The sequence below is a fragment of the Ranitomeya variabilis genome, chromosome 4, assembly GCF_051348905.1.
Source record: "Ranitomeya variabilis isolate aRanVar5 chromosome 4, aRanVar5.hap1, whole genome shotgun sequence".
Lineage (NCBI taxonomy): Eukaryota > Metazoa > Chordata > Amphibia > Anura > Dendrobatidae > Ranitomeya > Ranitomeya variabilis.
This window is the reverse complement of record NC_135235.1, coordinates 455485971-455504086: the sequence shown is the minus strand read 5'-3', so window position 1 is coordinate 455504086 and position 18116 is coordinate 455485971. Positions and strand designations below refer to the sequence as shown.

The following is an 18116-nucleotide window of genomic DNA, read 5'->3' as shown; positions in this document are numbered from 1 at the left end:
ATATTAAATGATAAATCTTCATCTTTGGTCATTACTGTGGTTTAGTACAAGAAATGTATTACAATTACAGTCTACTCTTAGCTATTTTTCCTAAATTATGAGCAAATAGATCAAACACACCTAGTAAAAAATATATATAAAATAATCAGCCTCCTCCATGACCCCTCTAGCTGTCTATTCCATCTCCAAAAGAGGTGTGTTTTTTGCCAATTTAGCCAAAAAAAGTTTCATCCATTTTCTCATCATTTAAGAAACCATGAATTCATATAATCTTTGTGTAGAGGACTCCTCTAGCCTGTGAACTGAATGTTATTAAGGTTACACATAATATTTCTATATTTTAAAGACTTTGTCCAAAAAGTATCAAATCTGGCCATAAATCAGGAAATGCATCAAACTAAAAACATATCTAGAATTTCCCTGAAAACTCATCACCACTGCTACCAAATTGCTATTACAATGGGCTCTCAGGTCTTTGGAAACTTATTTAGGACTGCTACTGCCAATTATATGCTTCACCAGTTATCCTACGGCACATGAATGTAGAGGTCATTGACTAGCTACATCTGCCAAGATAGCACTGTTGGGACCCCATTGCTGTTGGGTACTTAGCAGAGACCGGAAGGACTATAGGGCCAGCAGCAATGGAATTTAAGGTGGAATTACAAGGTAAGTAATAATTTTTCACATTCCCTCTTTTGTGTCCATTTCTTAAAATTACTGTACAACTTAAATTGTACCTATAACTTCTGCAGAGTACATCAACACTGCAGGCAACTTGTCAAAGACTGGTGGGATTAATGGAGCTGCGGCATTAGAATGAGCTGTGATTCAAAAGATAAGTAATGACTTTTGGCTTTTCGCTACTCTTTGGACATTTTTTGTCACAAATCCTGGAAAATCACTTAAAAATATAACTATAACTTATGTGCAGAATAATAAGTCAAACATATGAAATTTAATATCACAATAGTAATGGATAAGTAAAAAACTTCGCAACATAACCAGGGATTAAAGCTTGAGGAGGATAATTTGCATATTCCAGGTGCCTTCTGGGAAAAGCGAAGAGTCTCCCTCAGCAAGATCGTTGGGTACAGCCGGGACCAGCTGCTTGGAAAGCATCACCAAACCAGGGATTCAAGCTTGAGGAGGATAATTTGCATATTCCAGGTGCCTTCTAGGAAAAGCGAAGAGTCTCCCTCAGCAAGAAGATCGTTGGGTATAGCCGGGACCAGCTGCTTGGAAAGCATCACCAAACCAGGGATTCAAGCTTGAGGAGGATAATTTGCATATTCCAGGTGACTTCTGGGAAAAGCGAAGAGTCTCCCTCAGCAAGAAGATCGTTGGGTACAGCCGGGACCAGCTGCTTGGAAAGCATCACCAAACCAGGGATTCAAGCTTAAGGAGGATAATTTGCATATTCCAGGTGCCTTCTGGGAAAAGCGAAGAGTCTCCCTCAGCAAGAAGATCGTTGGGTACAGCCGGGACCAGCTGCTTGGAAAGCATCACCAAACCAGGGATTCAAGCTTGAGGAGGATAATTTGCATATTCTAGGTGCCTTCTGGGAAAAGCGAAGAGTCTCCCTCAGCAAGAAGATCGTTGGGTACAGCCGGGACCAGCTGCTTGGAAAGCATCACCAAACAGCGCGCCTTATGGCGTGCAAATTTTTGCCTGTAGGCCATTATTGCAAGAAAGCTTGGCTGAGTAGATTACACAAGAAGGAAAAAACACAGCAAGTCAGCAGGATCTAGGAGCAACATGGCAGATGTGACAACCTACATGGTGAGCTGCAGCATGTGCTACATGTTCACAGATCGACCAGAAGAAGAATCCAATTTCACCTGTCAGAAGTGTATAGTGGCCCTTTTAGAAGAAAAGGTGCGGGGTCTGGAAGAAAGAATAGCAACTTTGAAACTCATCAAAGAGAATGAAGACTTCCTAGACAGAACAGAAGCATCTCTACTGGTCACAGAAGGTGAAAAAAGTGTCAGAGAACCTCCAAAAGCAGATGAGTGGAAGCATGTGACCAAAAGAAGCAAGAAGACCATGGAGAAATCACCAACCACACAACTGAAGAACCGATATCAAATCTTTGTAGAGGATGAAGATGGCACACCTAAGGATGAAGAACTACCAGCAAGCAAAAAAGAAAAGGGTACACAGCAACAAGTGACAGCAATAAGTACAGCCAAGAAGCAACCAAGAGTGGTGGTGGTGGGAGACTCACTACTGAGAGGCACAGAAGCAGCCATCTGCAGACCAGGCATGACCGCAAGAGAAGTATGCTGCCTTCCAGGTGCGATGATCAAGGATGTGACCGATAGGATACCAAAGCTCTTCAGCTCCAAGGACGTCCACCCATTTCTTCTGATACATGTTGGCACCAATGACACGGCAAGGAAGGACCTACCGACAATCTGCAAGGACTTTGAAGAGTTGGGGAAGAAAGTAAAGGAACTGGATGCACAGGTAGTTTTTTCTTCTATCCTTCCAGTAGCATGGCACCAGGAGATGGAACAGGATCCTTGATGCGAACAACTGGCTAAGACGATGGTGCAGACAAGGATTCAGATTCCTGGACCACGGTGTGAATTACTTGTACGATGGACTCCTCGCCAGAGACGGACTACACCTCAACAAACCTGGGAAACACACATTCACCAGAAGACTCGCTACACTCATCAGGAGGGCGTTAAACTAGAAGAAGAGGGGACGGGAAGAAAAACATTAGACTCGAACAAAGAAGACCCAGGAAAACATACTCAGAAGGGAGGTAAGAACATTTCTAAAACAATCCACAGCGAGGAGATTGGAACAAAACAAAATCCTCTAAACTGCATGCTCGCAAACACCAGAAGCCTGACAAACAAGATGGAAGAACTAGAAGCAGAAATATCTACAGGTAACTTTGACATAGTGGGAATAACCGAGACATGGTTAGATGAAAGCTATGACTGGGCAGTTAACTTACAGGGTTACAGTCTGTTTAGAAAGGATCGTAAAAATCGGAGAGGAGGAGGGGTTTGTCTCTATGTAAAGTCTTGTCTAAAGTCCACTTTAAGGGAGGATATTAGCGAAGGGAATGAGGATGTCGAGTCCATATGGGTCGAAATTCATGGAGGGGAAAATGGTAACAAAATTCTCATTGGGGTCTGTTACAAACACACAAATATAACAGAAATCATGGAAAGTCTACTTCTAAAGCAGATAGATGAAGCTGTAACCCATAATGAGGTCCTGGTTATGGGGGACTTTAACTACCCGGATATTAACTGGGAAACAGAAACCTGCGAAACCCATAAAGGCAACAGGTTTCTGCTAATAACCAAGAAAAATTATCTTTCACAATTGGTGCAGAATCCAACCAGAGGAGCAGCACTTTTAGACCTAATACTATCTAATAGACCTGACAGAATAACAAATCTGCAGGTGGTCGGGCATCTAGGAAATAGCGACCACAATATTGTACAGTTTCACCTGTCTTTCACTAGGGGGACTTGTCAGGGAGTCACAAAAACACTGAACTTTGGGAAAGCAAAGTTTGACCAGCTTAGAGATGCCCTTAATCTGGTAGACTGGGACAATATCCTCAGAAATAAGAATACAGATAATAAATGGAAAATGTTTAAGAACATCCTAAATAGGCACTGTAAGCGGTTTATACCTTGTGGGAATAAAAGGACTAGAAATAGGAAAAACCCAATGTGGCTAAACAAAGAAGTAAGACAGGCAATTAACAGTAAAAAGAAAGCATTTGCACTACTAAAGCAGGATGGCACCACTGAAGCTCTAAAAAACTATAGGGAGAAAAATAATTTATCTAAAAAACTAATTAAAGCTGCCAAAAAGGAAACAGAGAAGCACATTGCTAAGGAGAGTAAAACTAATCCCAAACTGTTCTTCAACTATATCAATAGTAAAAGAATAAAAACTGAAAATGTAGGCCCCTTAAAAAATAGTGAGGAAAGAATGGTTGTAGATGACGAGGAAAAGGCTAACATATTAAACACCTTCTTCTCCACGGTATTCACGGTGGAAAATGAAATGCTAGGTGAAATCCCAAGAAACAATGAAAACCCTATATTAAGGGTCACCAATCTAACCCAAGAAGAGGTGCGAAAATGGCTAAATAAGATTAAAATAGATAAATCTCCGGGTCCGGATGGCATACATCCACGAGTACTAAGAGAACTAAGTAATGTAATAGATAAACCATTATTTCTTATTTTTAGGGACTCTATAGCGACGGGGTCTGTTCCGCAGGACTGGTGCATAGCAAATGTGGTGCCAATATTCAAAAAGGGCTCTAAAAGTGAACCTGGAAATTATAGGCCAGTAAGTCTAACCTCTACTGTTGGTAAAATATTTGAAGGGTTTCTGAAGGATGTTATTCTGGATTATCTCAATGAGAATAACTGTTTAACTCCATATCAGCATGGGTTTATGAGAAATCGCTCCTGTCAAACCAATCTAATCAGTTTTTATGAAGAGGTAAGCTATAGGCTGGACCACGGTGAGTCATTGAACGTGGTATATCTCGATTTTTCCAAAGCGTTTGATACCGTGCCGCACAAGAGGTTGGTACACAAAATGAGAATGCTTGGTCTGGGGGAAAATGTGTGTAAATGGGTTAGTAACTGGCTTAGTGATAGAAAGCAGAGGGTGGTTATAAATGGTATAGTCTCTAACTGGGTCGCTGTGACCAGTGGGGTACCGCAGGGGTCGGTATTGGGACCTGTTCTCTTCAACATATTCATTAATGATCTGGTAGAAGGTTTACACAGTAAAATATTGATATTTGCAGATGATACAAAACTATATAAAGCAGTTAATACAAGAGAAGATAGTATTCTGCTACAGATGGATCTGGATAAGTTGGAAACTTGGGCTGAAAGGTGGCAGATGAGGTTTAACAATGATAAATGTAAGGTTATACACATGGGAAGAAGGAATCAATATCACCATTACACACTGAATGGGAAACCACTGGGTAAATCTGACAGGGAGAAGGACTTGGGGATCCTAGTTAATGATAAACTTACCTGGAGCAGCCAGTGCCAGGCAGCAGCTGCCAAGGCAAACAGGATCATGGGGTGCATTAAAAGAGGTCTGGATACACATGATGAGAGCATTATACTGCCTCTGTAAAAATCCCTAGTTAGACCGCACATGGAGTACTGTGTCCAGTTTTGGGCACCGGTGCTCAGGAAGGATATAATGGAACTGGAGAGAGTACAAAGGAGGGCAACAAAATTAATAAAGGGGATGGGAGAACTACAATACCCAGATAGATTAGCAAAATTAGGATTATTTAGTCTAGAAAAAAGACAACTGAGGGGCGATCTAATAACCATGTATAAGTATATAAGGGGACAATACAAATATCTCACTGAGGATCTGTTTATACCAAGGAAGGTGACGGGCACAAGGGGGCATTCTTTGCATCTGGAGGAGAGAAGGTTTTTCCACCAACATAGAAGAGGATTCTTTACTGTTAGGGCAGTGAGAATCTGGAATTGCTTGCCTGAGGAGGTGGTGATGGCGAACTCAGTTGAGGAATTCAAGAGAGGCCTGGATGTCTTCCTGGAGCAGAACAATATTGTATCATACAATTATCAGGTTCTGTAGAAGGACGTAGATCTGGGGATTTATTATGATGGAATAAAGGCTGAACTGGATGGACAAATGTCTTTTTTCGGCCTTACTTACTAACAATGTTATATACGTTTTAGATATACATGATTAAAAAATACTTTTGATCTATAATGTACTCAGAAGATTAAAGAAGTGTTACACTACGCTGAAGATTGTCTACTACAACCCTATTACTTTACGATATCACCAAAAATGACAATATCACTGAGGTCTAAAAGCCCATATAATATTAAATGATAAATCTTTGATTTTTGGTTATTACTGTGGTTTAGTACAAGAAATGTATTACAATTACAGTATACTCTTAGCTACTTTTCCTAAATTATGAGCGAATAGATCAGACACACCTAGTAAAAAATATGTATTAAAAAAAATCAGCCTCCTACTCTCTAGCTGTCCTTTCCATCTCCAAGAGAGGTGTGTTTTATGCCATTTTAGCCAAAAAAAAGTTTAATCCATTTTCTCATAATTTACCTTGAATTGATGTAATCTTTGTCTTCAGGACTCCTCTAGCCTGTGAACTGGGTGCTATTAAGGTTACATATCACATTTCTATATTTTAAAGACTGTCAACATTTATCAAACCTGGCCATAAAGCAGGAAATGCATCAAACTAAAAACATATCTAGAATTTACCTGAAAACTCCACACTGCTAAAAAAATTGCTATTTCAATGGTCTCTCTGCTCTTTGGAAACTTATTTGGGACTGGTAAGCTCATCATACACATGTGACAGCTATTGCCAATCACAGGATTCACCAGTTATCCTATGGCCCATGAATGTAGAGGTCATTGATTAGCTACATCTGTCAAGAGAGCATTTTGGGGACCCCATTGCTGTTGGGTACTTAACAGAGACCTGCCGGACTACCGGGCTAGCAGCAATGGAATTTAAGGTAGAATTACAAGGTAAGTAATAATTTTTGGTATTCCCTTGTAAGATTTCTCTTACTGAGTGTATTGGGGGACACTCGCTTGGCGCGGGATTAATGTAGCCAGGCACAACTTTCTAACAAAACAGTCCATGCGGTTTATTAAAAATGCCATAAACCGGGTTATGCAAAGTTCATTACTTATGTCACATAAAACACAACAGGCACCAACAGTCACTTTGGTACCTGACGGGAGCTCATGCTCCTCATGCCGACTCCGTTAACCTCTTCTGGGTAAGCTGCCTAACGGGGATCACCAACTTGCCTGGTCAATACACAGTAGTCAGTCCAGACCTCACCGAAGGACTCCAGCTTCCCCACACTCCGTTAACACTCTTCTGGGTAAGCTGCCTAACGGAGATCCCCAACTTGCCTGTCCGGCACACAGTAGTCAGTCCAGACCTCACCGAAGGACTCCAGCTTCCCCACACAGTAACTGTCCCTGGCTCCGCAGATCCCGGTCCTCACCTCGAGCTATTCAGGGATCCGGTCCACCTCGCAGGACCTCCCAACACTCAGGTAGCCGGGACCCCGCCTGGTGGCCTAGTCCGGGTACTCTTCAGGACGTCCTTCCCCAGCCGGGAACGTCCAATACCCAGGCCACCCGAAGCCAAGTCTCACGGTCTCAGGTGCTTGCAGGACCCTAGTCATTCCTAGGACAATCCAGCACCGACCATCTCAGGTGCTTGCAGGACCCTAGTCATTCCTAGGACAATCCACGTGACGAGGTGTCCAGGGAGTGACAGGAACATCCCACGGCTACTGCTAGTGTTGTGTTAAGATCAGGAACTGCGGTCTGTATAGTTACCACCTGCCCAGAGCTAGTCGCATGTTGCTCCTAAATTACCAGTCCATAACAGGTACTTAACAGAGACCAAATAGAGGAGAAAATCCAGCTTCCAAAAATATCAAAATTTATTGAAGATAAAATCCAAGATCCAAAAACATGGTTCACAGGAGAAGAAATGGCAGCATGCTACATGTTTCGAACACTAAGTTCTTTTTCAAAGCTGCTCACCATGCACCAGAATGAGGTTTAAATAACAGCTGTGACTCATCACAGTGAATCAATCCACCACCTGATGCAACAGTGTATATATACAATAAAAACGCAATAATATCACAAAAAACAAAACACAGAAAAAATGTATAATGTGCACATATAAAAAACATATAATATAATTGAGCAATGTAAATCTCTCAGTATTGAAACATAATTTCCTTGCGAGCATTTAAACCCTTGGGATAGCAAGTGTTAAGGCAAAACATCCAATAAGCTTCACGCATCATTAGCCGTCTTTTCAGATCTCCTCCTCTGGGTGTCATTCCAAGCTTCTCAATACCAACAACCCGAAGGAATGCAGTGTTTCTTTGGTGACTGGTGATAAAATGCTTAGAGGCATAAGACACAGAGCGATTATTATTAGTGAGAACAATAATATCAGTAATATGTTCAGAGATACGTGTCTTTAACATGCGAGTAGTGCAGCCTATGTAGCTTAATTTACATTTAATGCATGTTATCATATAAACTACATTCTTGCTATTGCAATTAATAAATTGCTGGATTTTATGTTCTTGTTTATCACTGCTATCAGAAAAAGAATGCGTAACAGCAGAGTGGGCACATGTGCGACATTTGGAAGCGCCGCAATGATAAAAACCTCTATGATGTAGCCATGTGTGGGAGATTTTACTAGATTTGAATAGGCTGGGTGAGAGAATGTCAGACAAAGTAGTGGCTTTTTTTGCAATCACCTGACAGCCAGAAGACAAAATTTCGGAGAGGATCTCATCCTCGTATAAAATGGGAATGTTTTTCAAAATAAGAGACTTTATGTCGTTGTACTGAGGGCTATATTTAATAGAGCAAAAAGTTTTTTGATTTTGATATAATTTATTCTCCTTATTTTTTGGTAACAGCATATCGCTGCATTTTTTTTGTTGTACTATGTTTTTAGCTCTATCAAGAGACCACTTAGAATAGCCTCTTTTATCTAATTTTCTACAACACAGGTCGGTCTCTTGCTTTAAGATACTAGTATCATTACAATTCCTAGTTATTCTGGTGAGCTCGCCCACTGGTATGGACTTTATTGTATGTCCAGGATGGCTACTGGACGCATGTAAGATGCTGTTGCCAGATAATGGTTTATGAAATGTAGAGGTAGTAATAACATGGCCCACAGTGCTGCACAATGTCAAGTCCAAAAAAGAAATCACATGTGGATTATGACTGCATGTAAAGCGAAGATTGAAATCATTAGAATTAAGATGGATGAGAAGCTCTGGTATGGCAGATACATCGCCACTCCATATGATGAGTAAATCGTCGATGTATCTACCATACCAGAATATGTCCATAAGAAATGGGTTACAATCCGAATAAAGAAACAATTCCTCCCAGTATGACATAACCAAATTTGCAACGGATGGTGAATGTTTACCTCCCATAGAAACTCCTTTACATTGGAGGAAAAACTGCTGATCAAAGGAAAAGTAATTATGAGTCATTAGGAAAAAGATAACCTGTATGATATAATTGCACAAATCGGTAGTGTAATTACTGTACTTATGCAGATGAAATTCAAGTGCTTGAATGACAATATTTTGTGGAATACAGGTATACAATGAGATGACATCACAACTTATCCATTGAAATCCATCACGCCATACAGTATTGGAGAGCTGATGCAACACATCTCTTGAGTCTCTCAGGAAACCTGGCACTCTCACAACCAATGGCTGTAGAAGGGAGTCCACCCATTGACTTAGATGTTCTGTTAGAGAACCCATCCCTGATAGTATAGGGCGCATCGGTGGAGGTGTAGTACCTTTGTGTACCTTGGGTAAACCATATATTGTAGGTATAGTGGGACAATCAACCTTTAGGTACTCGATATGTGCTCTGGTTAGAACACCCAATGCTGCACCATCATCAATCAAGTTGAACAGTTCCTTTTTATAAGCCGATGTGGGATCTGAAGGCAGTTTTCTATACGTTGTGCTGCCGCTCAAAAGATTATACATTTGGTCTTTATAAGTCAATGTGTCCATGACAACAATCAGGCCACCTTTGTCTGCCTTCTTTATAGTGATCTCATCCATCTTTTTAATTTCTTGGAGAGCCTTACGCTGTTTCCAATTTAAATTGCCTTTGTATGTTTTCTGTTGGACATATGTGTCTAGAGATCTCAAATCTCGTTCAATGACAGCTTGAAATCTGTCCATACAGTCCACTCTTGATTGAATGGGGTAAAATGATGGATTTTTTGTAATAAATTGGTCAGCTTGATTTACATCTCGAATTAAGGATGCACTAGAATCACTCAGGTCATTCAGATTTCTCAGGAGGCATTGTTCATTAAACATAAGGTCACAAAATTCATTACTGACAACAGAAATATCCACAACGGCAGTTGATTCCTGTTTAAAAAAATGTCTTTTGACTGTCAAATTACGAATAAATCTATTGATATCCATCAATGTGTGAAATAAATCAAAACGTTGGTCCGGTGCATATTTAAGTCCCAAGGACAACACTTGCAATTGTTCAACTGAGAGATCACAGCTAGAAATATTTAAAATGTTAGAAAAATCACCTGAAAAAGATGTTACTTTCTGTTGCGGGTAGCCATGCGAGAATTTCCTGCGGTGTTTGCGGCCCCCGCGCCTCTTGCGTTTTTTGAATTGAATCTTCTTGGTCTACGGTAGTAGGTATTAGTATTGTCCATACTTTGATTGATATTCTCATTACCACCAGTTTCAATAGACCCATTATCCATAGAATCCATGTCTGAGGAGCTGAAAGAAACTCGGCACTCAGATATATCAGAAGAATTAGTACGTTTCAGGATTGGGCGAGGGCTTTTATGTGCTTTTTGCCATCTGCCCCATTCATATACCTGATTTGTTTGATAATCTCTTAAGTCACGTTGAAATTTATTTTTCTTGCGACTCATGATTAAATCTTCTGATTTCGATAGACATATTTTAATGTTTTTTAATTCCTCATTAAATTTGATGGTGTCTTTATTTACCAAGCTAGTTTTGATGTCATTTATTTCTGACTGAATATTTTTCAGCTTAGTGTCCTCATATTTCATAATTAATTGCATTAGCTGGATAGAGCAATTGCTTAGGATCATGTTCCATTCTTGCACAAACTGCTGTGAATATGTAGTGGTGGGAATTTTTTTAATGCGCAATCCTCTAGGGATCATTTCTTTTTGCACATAATTGTCCAGTGTAGTAAAATCCCACCACACTTTCATTTCATTTATCATCAGTTTTTCAAGCTTACTAACGTCTGTGCTGAAAAGGTCTGACTCAGACCCATCAATTGTGGAAGATAGATCCATTGAGAACAACTGAGCCCCTTTGCGAGCTCTTTCTGGACTTTCATTCATTTTGTAAAGATATTTCCAAAATACCCACAAACAAAAAAAGGAAACAAAAAAAAAAAGATATATGCCTTAGAGCACAAAAATGTAAAACAAAGCAGACACTTGTTTTTACAGGCTCATGGTGTGCACGGTTTCCAAAACTGGACTATGACAAAAGTGAAAAAAAAAAAATATGACAAAACCAGCTCACCTACTAGGCATTTGTTGTGGGGAAGCCCGGATAACGTGCAGTCTTCACGTAAGGCAATGGAACAAATAGAGGAGAAAATCCAGCTTCCAAAAATATCAAAATTTATTGAAGATAAAATCCAAGATCCAAAAACATGGTTCACAGGAGAAGAAATGGCAGCATGCTACATGTTTCGAACACTAAGTTCTTTTTCAAAGCTGCTCACCATGCACCAGAATGAGGTTTAAATAACAGCTGTGACTCATCACAGTGAATCAATCCACCACCTGATGCAACAGTGAATATATACAATAAAAACGCAATAATATCACAAAAAACAAAACACAGAAAAAATGTATAATGTGCACATATAAAAAACATATAATATAATTGAGCAATGTAAATCTCTCAGTAATGAAACATAATTTCCTTATAATATAATTGAGCAATGTAAATCTCTCAGTAATGAAACATAATTTCCTTGCAAGCATTTAAACCCATGGGATAGCAAGTGTTAAGGCAAAACATCCAATAAGCTTCACGCGTCATTAGCCGTCTTTTCAGATCTCCTCCTCTGGGTGTCATTCCAAGCTTCTCAATACTAACAACCCGAAGGAATGCAGTGTTTCTTTGGTGACTGGTGATAAAATGCTTAGAGGCATAAGACACAGAGCAATTATTATTAGTGAGAACAATAATATCAGTAATATGTTCAGAGATACGTGTCTTTAACATGCGAGTAGTGCAGCCTATGTAGCTTAATTTACATTTAATGCATGTTATCATATAAACTACATTCTTGCTATTGCAATTAATAAATTGCTGGATTTTATGTTCTTGTTTATCACTGCTATCAGAAAAAGAATGCGTAACAGCAGAGTGGGCACATGTGCGACATTTGGAAGCGCCGCAATGATGAAAACCTCTATGATGTAGCCATGTGTGGGAGATTTTACTAGATTTGAATAGGCTGGGTGAGAGAATGTCAGACAAAGTAGTGGCTTAACAGAGACCGGCAGGACTATAGGGCCAGCAGCAATGGAATTTAAGGTGGAATTACAAGGTAAGTAATAATTTTTCACATTCCCTCTTTTGTGTCCATTTCTTAAAATTACTGTACAACTTAAATTGTACCTATAACTTCTGCAGAGAACATCAACACTGCAGGCAACTTGTCAAAGACTGGTGGGATTAATGGAGCTGCGGCATTAGAATGAATGGTGATTCAAAAGATAAGTAATGACTTTTGGCTTTTCGCTACTCTTTGGACATTTTTTGTCACAAATCCTGGAAAATCACTTAAAAATATAACTATAACTTATGTGCAGAATAATGAGTCAAACATAAGAAATGTAATATCACAATACTAATGGATAAGTAAAAAACTTGGCAACATATACATTTTAGATATACATGATTAAAAAATACTTTTGACCTATAATGTACTCAGAAGATTAAAGAAGTGTTACACTACGCTGAAGATTGTCTACTACAACCCTATTACTTTACGATATCACCAAAAATGAAAATATCACTGAGGTCTAAAAGCCCATATAATATTAAATGATAAATCTTTGATTTTTGGTTATTACTGTGGTTTAGTACAAGAAATGTATTACAATTACAGTATACTCAGCTACTTTTCCTAAATTATGAGCGAATAGATCAGACACACCTAGTAAAAAATATGTATTAAAAAAAATCAGCCTCCTCCATGACCCCTCTAGCTGTCCTTTCCATCTCCAAGAGAGGTGTGTTTTATGCCATTTTAGCCAAAAAAAGTTTCATCCATTTTCTCATAATTTAAGAAACCTTGAATTGATGTAATGTTTGTCTTCAGGACTCCTCTAGCCTGTGAACTGGGTGCTATTAAGGTTACATATCACATTTCTATATTTTAAAGACTGTCAACATTTATCAAACCTGGCCATAAAGCAGAAAATGCATCAAACTAAAAACATATCTAGAATTTACCTGAAAACTCCACACTGCTAAAAAATTGCTATTTCAATGGTCTCTCTGCTCTTTGGAAACTTATTTGGGACTGGTAAGCTCAACATACACATGTGACAGCTATTGCCAATCACAGGCTTCACCAGTTATCCTATGGCCCATGAATGTAGAGCTCATTGATTAGCTACATCTGTCAAGAGAGCATTTTGGGGACCCCATTGCTGTTGGGTACTTAACAGAGACCTGCCGGACTACCGGGCTAGCAGCAATGGAATTTAAGGTAGAATTACAAGGTAAGTAATAATTTTTGGTATTCCCTCCTTTGTGTCCATTTCTTAAAAACACTGTACAACCTAATTTGTACCTATATACCTATGCAAAGAACATTATCACTGCAGGCAACTTGCCAAAGACTGGTGGGATTAATGGAGCTGCAGCATTAGAATGAGTTGTGAATCCAAAGATAAGTAATGACTTTTGGTTTTTCACTACTCTTTGGACATTTTTTGCCACAAATCCTGGAAAAACACTTAAAAACGTAACTTAGGTGCAGAATAATGGATCAAACATATCAAATTTAATATCACAATACTAATGGATGAGTAAAAAAAACTTGGCAACATATACGTTTTAGATATACATGATTAGAAAATATGCTTGTACTATAATGTACTTAGAAGATTCAAGAAGTAATACATGACACTGAAGATTGTCTATTACAACCCTATTATTTTACAATATCACTAAAAATTACCATATCACTGATGATTTGGTCTAAAAGCTTAAATAATATTAAATGATAACTCTTCATTTTTGGTCATTACTGTGGTTTAGTACAAGAAATGTATTACAATTACAGTCTACTCTTAGCTATTTTTCCTAAATTATGAGCAAATAGATCAAACACACCTAGTAAAAAATATATATAAAATAATCAGCCTCCTCCATGACCCCTCTAGCTGTCCATTCCATCTCCAAAAGAGGTGTGTTTTTTGCCAATTTAGCCAAAAAAGTTTCATCCATTTTCTCATCATTTAAGAAACCATGAATTCATATAATCTTTGTCTAGAGGACTCCTCTAGTCTGTGAACTGAATGTTATTAAGGTTACACATAATATTTCTATATTTTAAAGACTTTGTCCAAAAAGTATCAAATCTGGCCATAAATCAGGAAATGCATCAAACTAAAAACATATCTAGAATTTCCCTGAAAACTCATCACCACTGCTACCAAATTGTTATTACAATGGGCTCTCAGGTCTTTGAAAACTTATTAAGGACTGCTACTGCCAATTATAAGCTTCACCAGTTATCCTACGGCACATGAATGTAGAGGTCATTGACTGGCTACATCTGCCAAGACAGCATTGTTGGGACCCCATTGCTGTTGGGTACTTAACAGAGACCGGCAGGACTATAGGGCCAGCAGCAATGGAATTTAAGGTGGAATTACAAGGTAAGTAATAATTTTTCACATTCCCTCTTTTGTGTCCATTTCTTAAAATTACTGTACAACTTAAATTGTACCTATAACTTCTGCAGAGAACATCAACACTGCAGGCAACTTGTCAAAGACTGGTGGGATTAATGGAGCTGCGGCATTAGAATGAGCTGTGATTCAAAAGATAACTAATGACTTTTGGCTTTTCGCTACTCTTTGGACATTTTTTGTCACAAATCCTGGAAAATCACTTAAAAATATAACAATAACTTATGTGCAGAATAATGAGTCAAACATAAGAAATGTAATATCACAATACATTAGGATAAGTAAAAAACTTGGCAACATATACATTTTAGATATACATGATTAAAAAATACTTTTGACCTATAATGTACTCAGAAGATTAAAGAAGTGTTACACTACGCTGAAGATTGTCTACTACAACCCTATTACTTTACGATATCACGAAAAATGACAGTATCACTGAGGTCTAAAAGCCCATATAATATTAAATGATAAATCTTTGATTTTTGGTTATTACTGTGGTTTAGTACAAGAAATGTATTACAATTACAGTATACTCTTAGCTACTTTTCCTAAATTATGAGCGAATAGATCAGACACACCTAGTAAAAAATATGTATTAAAAAAAATCAGCCTCCTCCATGACCCCTCTAGCTGTCCTTTCCATCTCCAAGAGAGGTGTGTTTTATGCCATTTTAGCCAAAAAAAGTTTCACCCATTTTCTCATAATTTAAGAAACCTTGAATTGATGTAATGTTTGTCTTCAGGATTCCTCTAGCCTGTGAACTGGGTGCTATTAAGGGTACATATCACATTTATATATTTTAAAGACTGTCAACATTTATCAAACCTGGCCATAAAGCAGAAAATGCATCAAACTAAAAACATATCTAGAATTTACCTGAAAACTCCACACTGCTAAAAAAATGCTATTTCAATGGTCTCTCTGCTCTTTGGAAACTTATTTGGGACCGGTAAGCTCAACATACACATGTGACAGCTATTGCCAATCACAGGCTTCACCAGTTATCCTATGGCCCATGAATGTAGAGGTCATTGATTAGCTACATCTGTCAAGAGAGCATTTTGGGGACCCCATTACTGTTGGGTACTTAACAGAGACCTGCCGGACTACCGGGCTAGCAGCAATGGAATTTAAGGTAGAATTACAAGGTAAGTAATAATTTTTGGTATTCCCTCCTTTGTGTCCATTTCTTAAAAACACTGTACACCCTAATTTGTACCTATATACCTATGCAAAGAACATTATCACTGCAGGCAACTTGCCAAAGACTGGTGGGACTAATGGAGCTGCAGCATTAGAATGAGTTGTGAATCCAAAGATAAGTAATGACTTTTGGTTTTTCACTACTCTTTGGACATTTTTTGCCACAAATCCTGGAAAAACACTTAAAAACGTAACTTAGGTGCAGAATAATGGATCAAACATATCAAATTTAATATCACAATACTAATGGATGAGTAAAAAAAACTTGGCAACATATACGTTTTAGATATACATGATTAGAAAATACGCTTGTACTATAATGTACTTAGAAGATTCAAGAAGTAATACATGACACTGAAGATTGTCTATTACAACCCTATTATTTTACAATATCACTAAAAATTACCATATCACTGATGATTTGGTCTAAAAGCTTAAATAATATTAAATGATAACTCTTCATTTTTGGTCATTACTGTGGTTTAGTACAAGAAATGTATTACAATTACAGTCTACTCTTAGCTATTTTTCCTAAATTATGAGCAAATAGATCAAACACACCTAGTAAAAAATATATATAAAATAATCAGCCTCCTCCATGACCCCTCTAGCTGTCCATTCCATCTCCAAAAGAGGTGTGTTTTTTGCCAATTTAGCCAAAAAAGTTTCATCCATTTTCTCATCATTTAAGAAACCATGAATTCATATAATCTTTGTCTAGAGGACTCCTCTAGTCTGTGAACTGAATGTTATTAAGGTTACACATAATATTTCTATATTTTAAAGACTTTGTCCAAAAAGTATCAAATCTGGCCATAAATCAGGAAATGCATCAAACTAAAAACATATCTAGAATTTCCCTGAAAACTCATCACCACTGCTACCAAATTGTTATTACAATGGGCTCTCAGGTCTTTGAAAACTTATTAAGGACTGCTACTGCCAATTATAAGCTTCACCAGTTATCCTACGGCACATGAATGTAGAGGTCATTGACTGGCTACATCTGCCAAGACAGCATTGTTGGGACCCCATTGCTGTTGGGTACTTAACAGAGACCGGCAGGACTATAGGGCCAGCAGCAATGGAATTTAAGGTGGAATTACAAGGTAAGTAATAATTTTTCACATTCCCTCTTTTGTGTCCATTTCTTAAAATTACTGTACAACTTAAATTGTACCTATAACTTCTGCAGAGAACATCAACACTGCAGGCAACTTGTCAAAGACTGGTGGGATTAATGGAGCTGCGGCATTAGAATGAGCTGTGATTCAAAAGATAACTAATGACTTTTGGCTTTTCGCTACTCTTTGGATATTTTTTGTCACAAATCCTGGAAAATCACTTAAAAATATAACAATAACTTATGTGCAGAATAATGAGTCAAACATAAGAAATGTAATATCACAATACATTAGGATAAGTAAAAAACTTGGCAACATATACATTTTAGATATACATGATTAAAAAATACTTTTGACCTATAATGTACTCAGAAGATTAAAGAAGTGTTACACTACGCTGAAGATTGTCTACTACAACCCTATTACTTTACGATATCACGAAAAATGACAGTATCACTGAGGTCTAAAAGCCCATATAATATTAAATGATAAATCTTTGATTTTTGGTTATTACTGTGGTTTAGTACAAGAAATGTATTACAATTACAGTATACTCTTAGCTACTTTTCCTAAATTATGAGCGAATAGATCAGACACACCTAGTAAAAAATATGTATTAAAAAAAATCAGCCTCCTCCATGACCCCTCTAGTTGTCCTTTCCATCTCCAAGAGAGGTGTGTTTTATGCCATTTTAGCCAAAAAAAGTTTCATCCATTTTCTCATAATTTAAGAAACCTTGAATTGATGTAATGTTTGTCTTCAGGATTCCTCTAGCCTGTGAACTGGGTGCTATTAAGGGTACATATCACATTTATATATTTTAAAGACTGTCAACATTTATCAAACCTGGCCATAAAGCAGAAAATGCATCAAACTAAAAACATATCTAGAATTTACCTGAAAACTCCACACTGCTAAAAAAATGCTATTTCAATGGTCTCTCTGCTCTTTGGAAACTTATTTGGGACCGGTAAGCTCAACATACACATGTGACAGCTATTGCCAATCACAGGCTTCACCAGTTATCCTATGGCCCATGAATGTAGAGGTCATTGATTAGCTACATCTGTCAAGAGAGCATTTTGGGGACCCCATTGCTGTTGGGTACTTAACAGAGACCTGCCGGACTACCGGGCTAGCAGCAATGGAATTTAAGGTAGAATTACAAGGTAAGTAATA

General features: G+C 38.1%; 1 protein-coding gene across 5 annotated transcripts in view; it reads right to left on the bottom strand.

Annotated features, from left to right (window-relative positions):
* LOC143765179 (uncharacterized) overlaps positions 1 to 18116 on the bottom strand; it is an 87332-nt gene that overhangs the window by 22861 nt on the left and 46355 nt on the right. For 2 of the 5 annotated variants that reach the window (XR_013213331.1, XR_013213330.1), the window contains exon 4: positions 10190 to 10391. The exons of the other annotated variants lie outside the window; for them this stretch is intronic. The gene's annotated coding sequence lies outside the window, so the exon portion shown is untranslated. The remainder of the gene's footprint in view (positions 1 to 10189; positions 10392 to 18116) is intronic. 5 annotated transcript variants of the gene reach the window in all.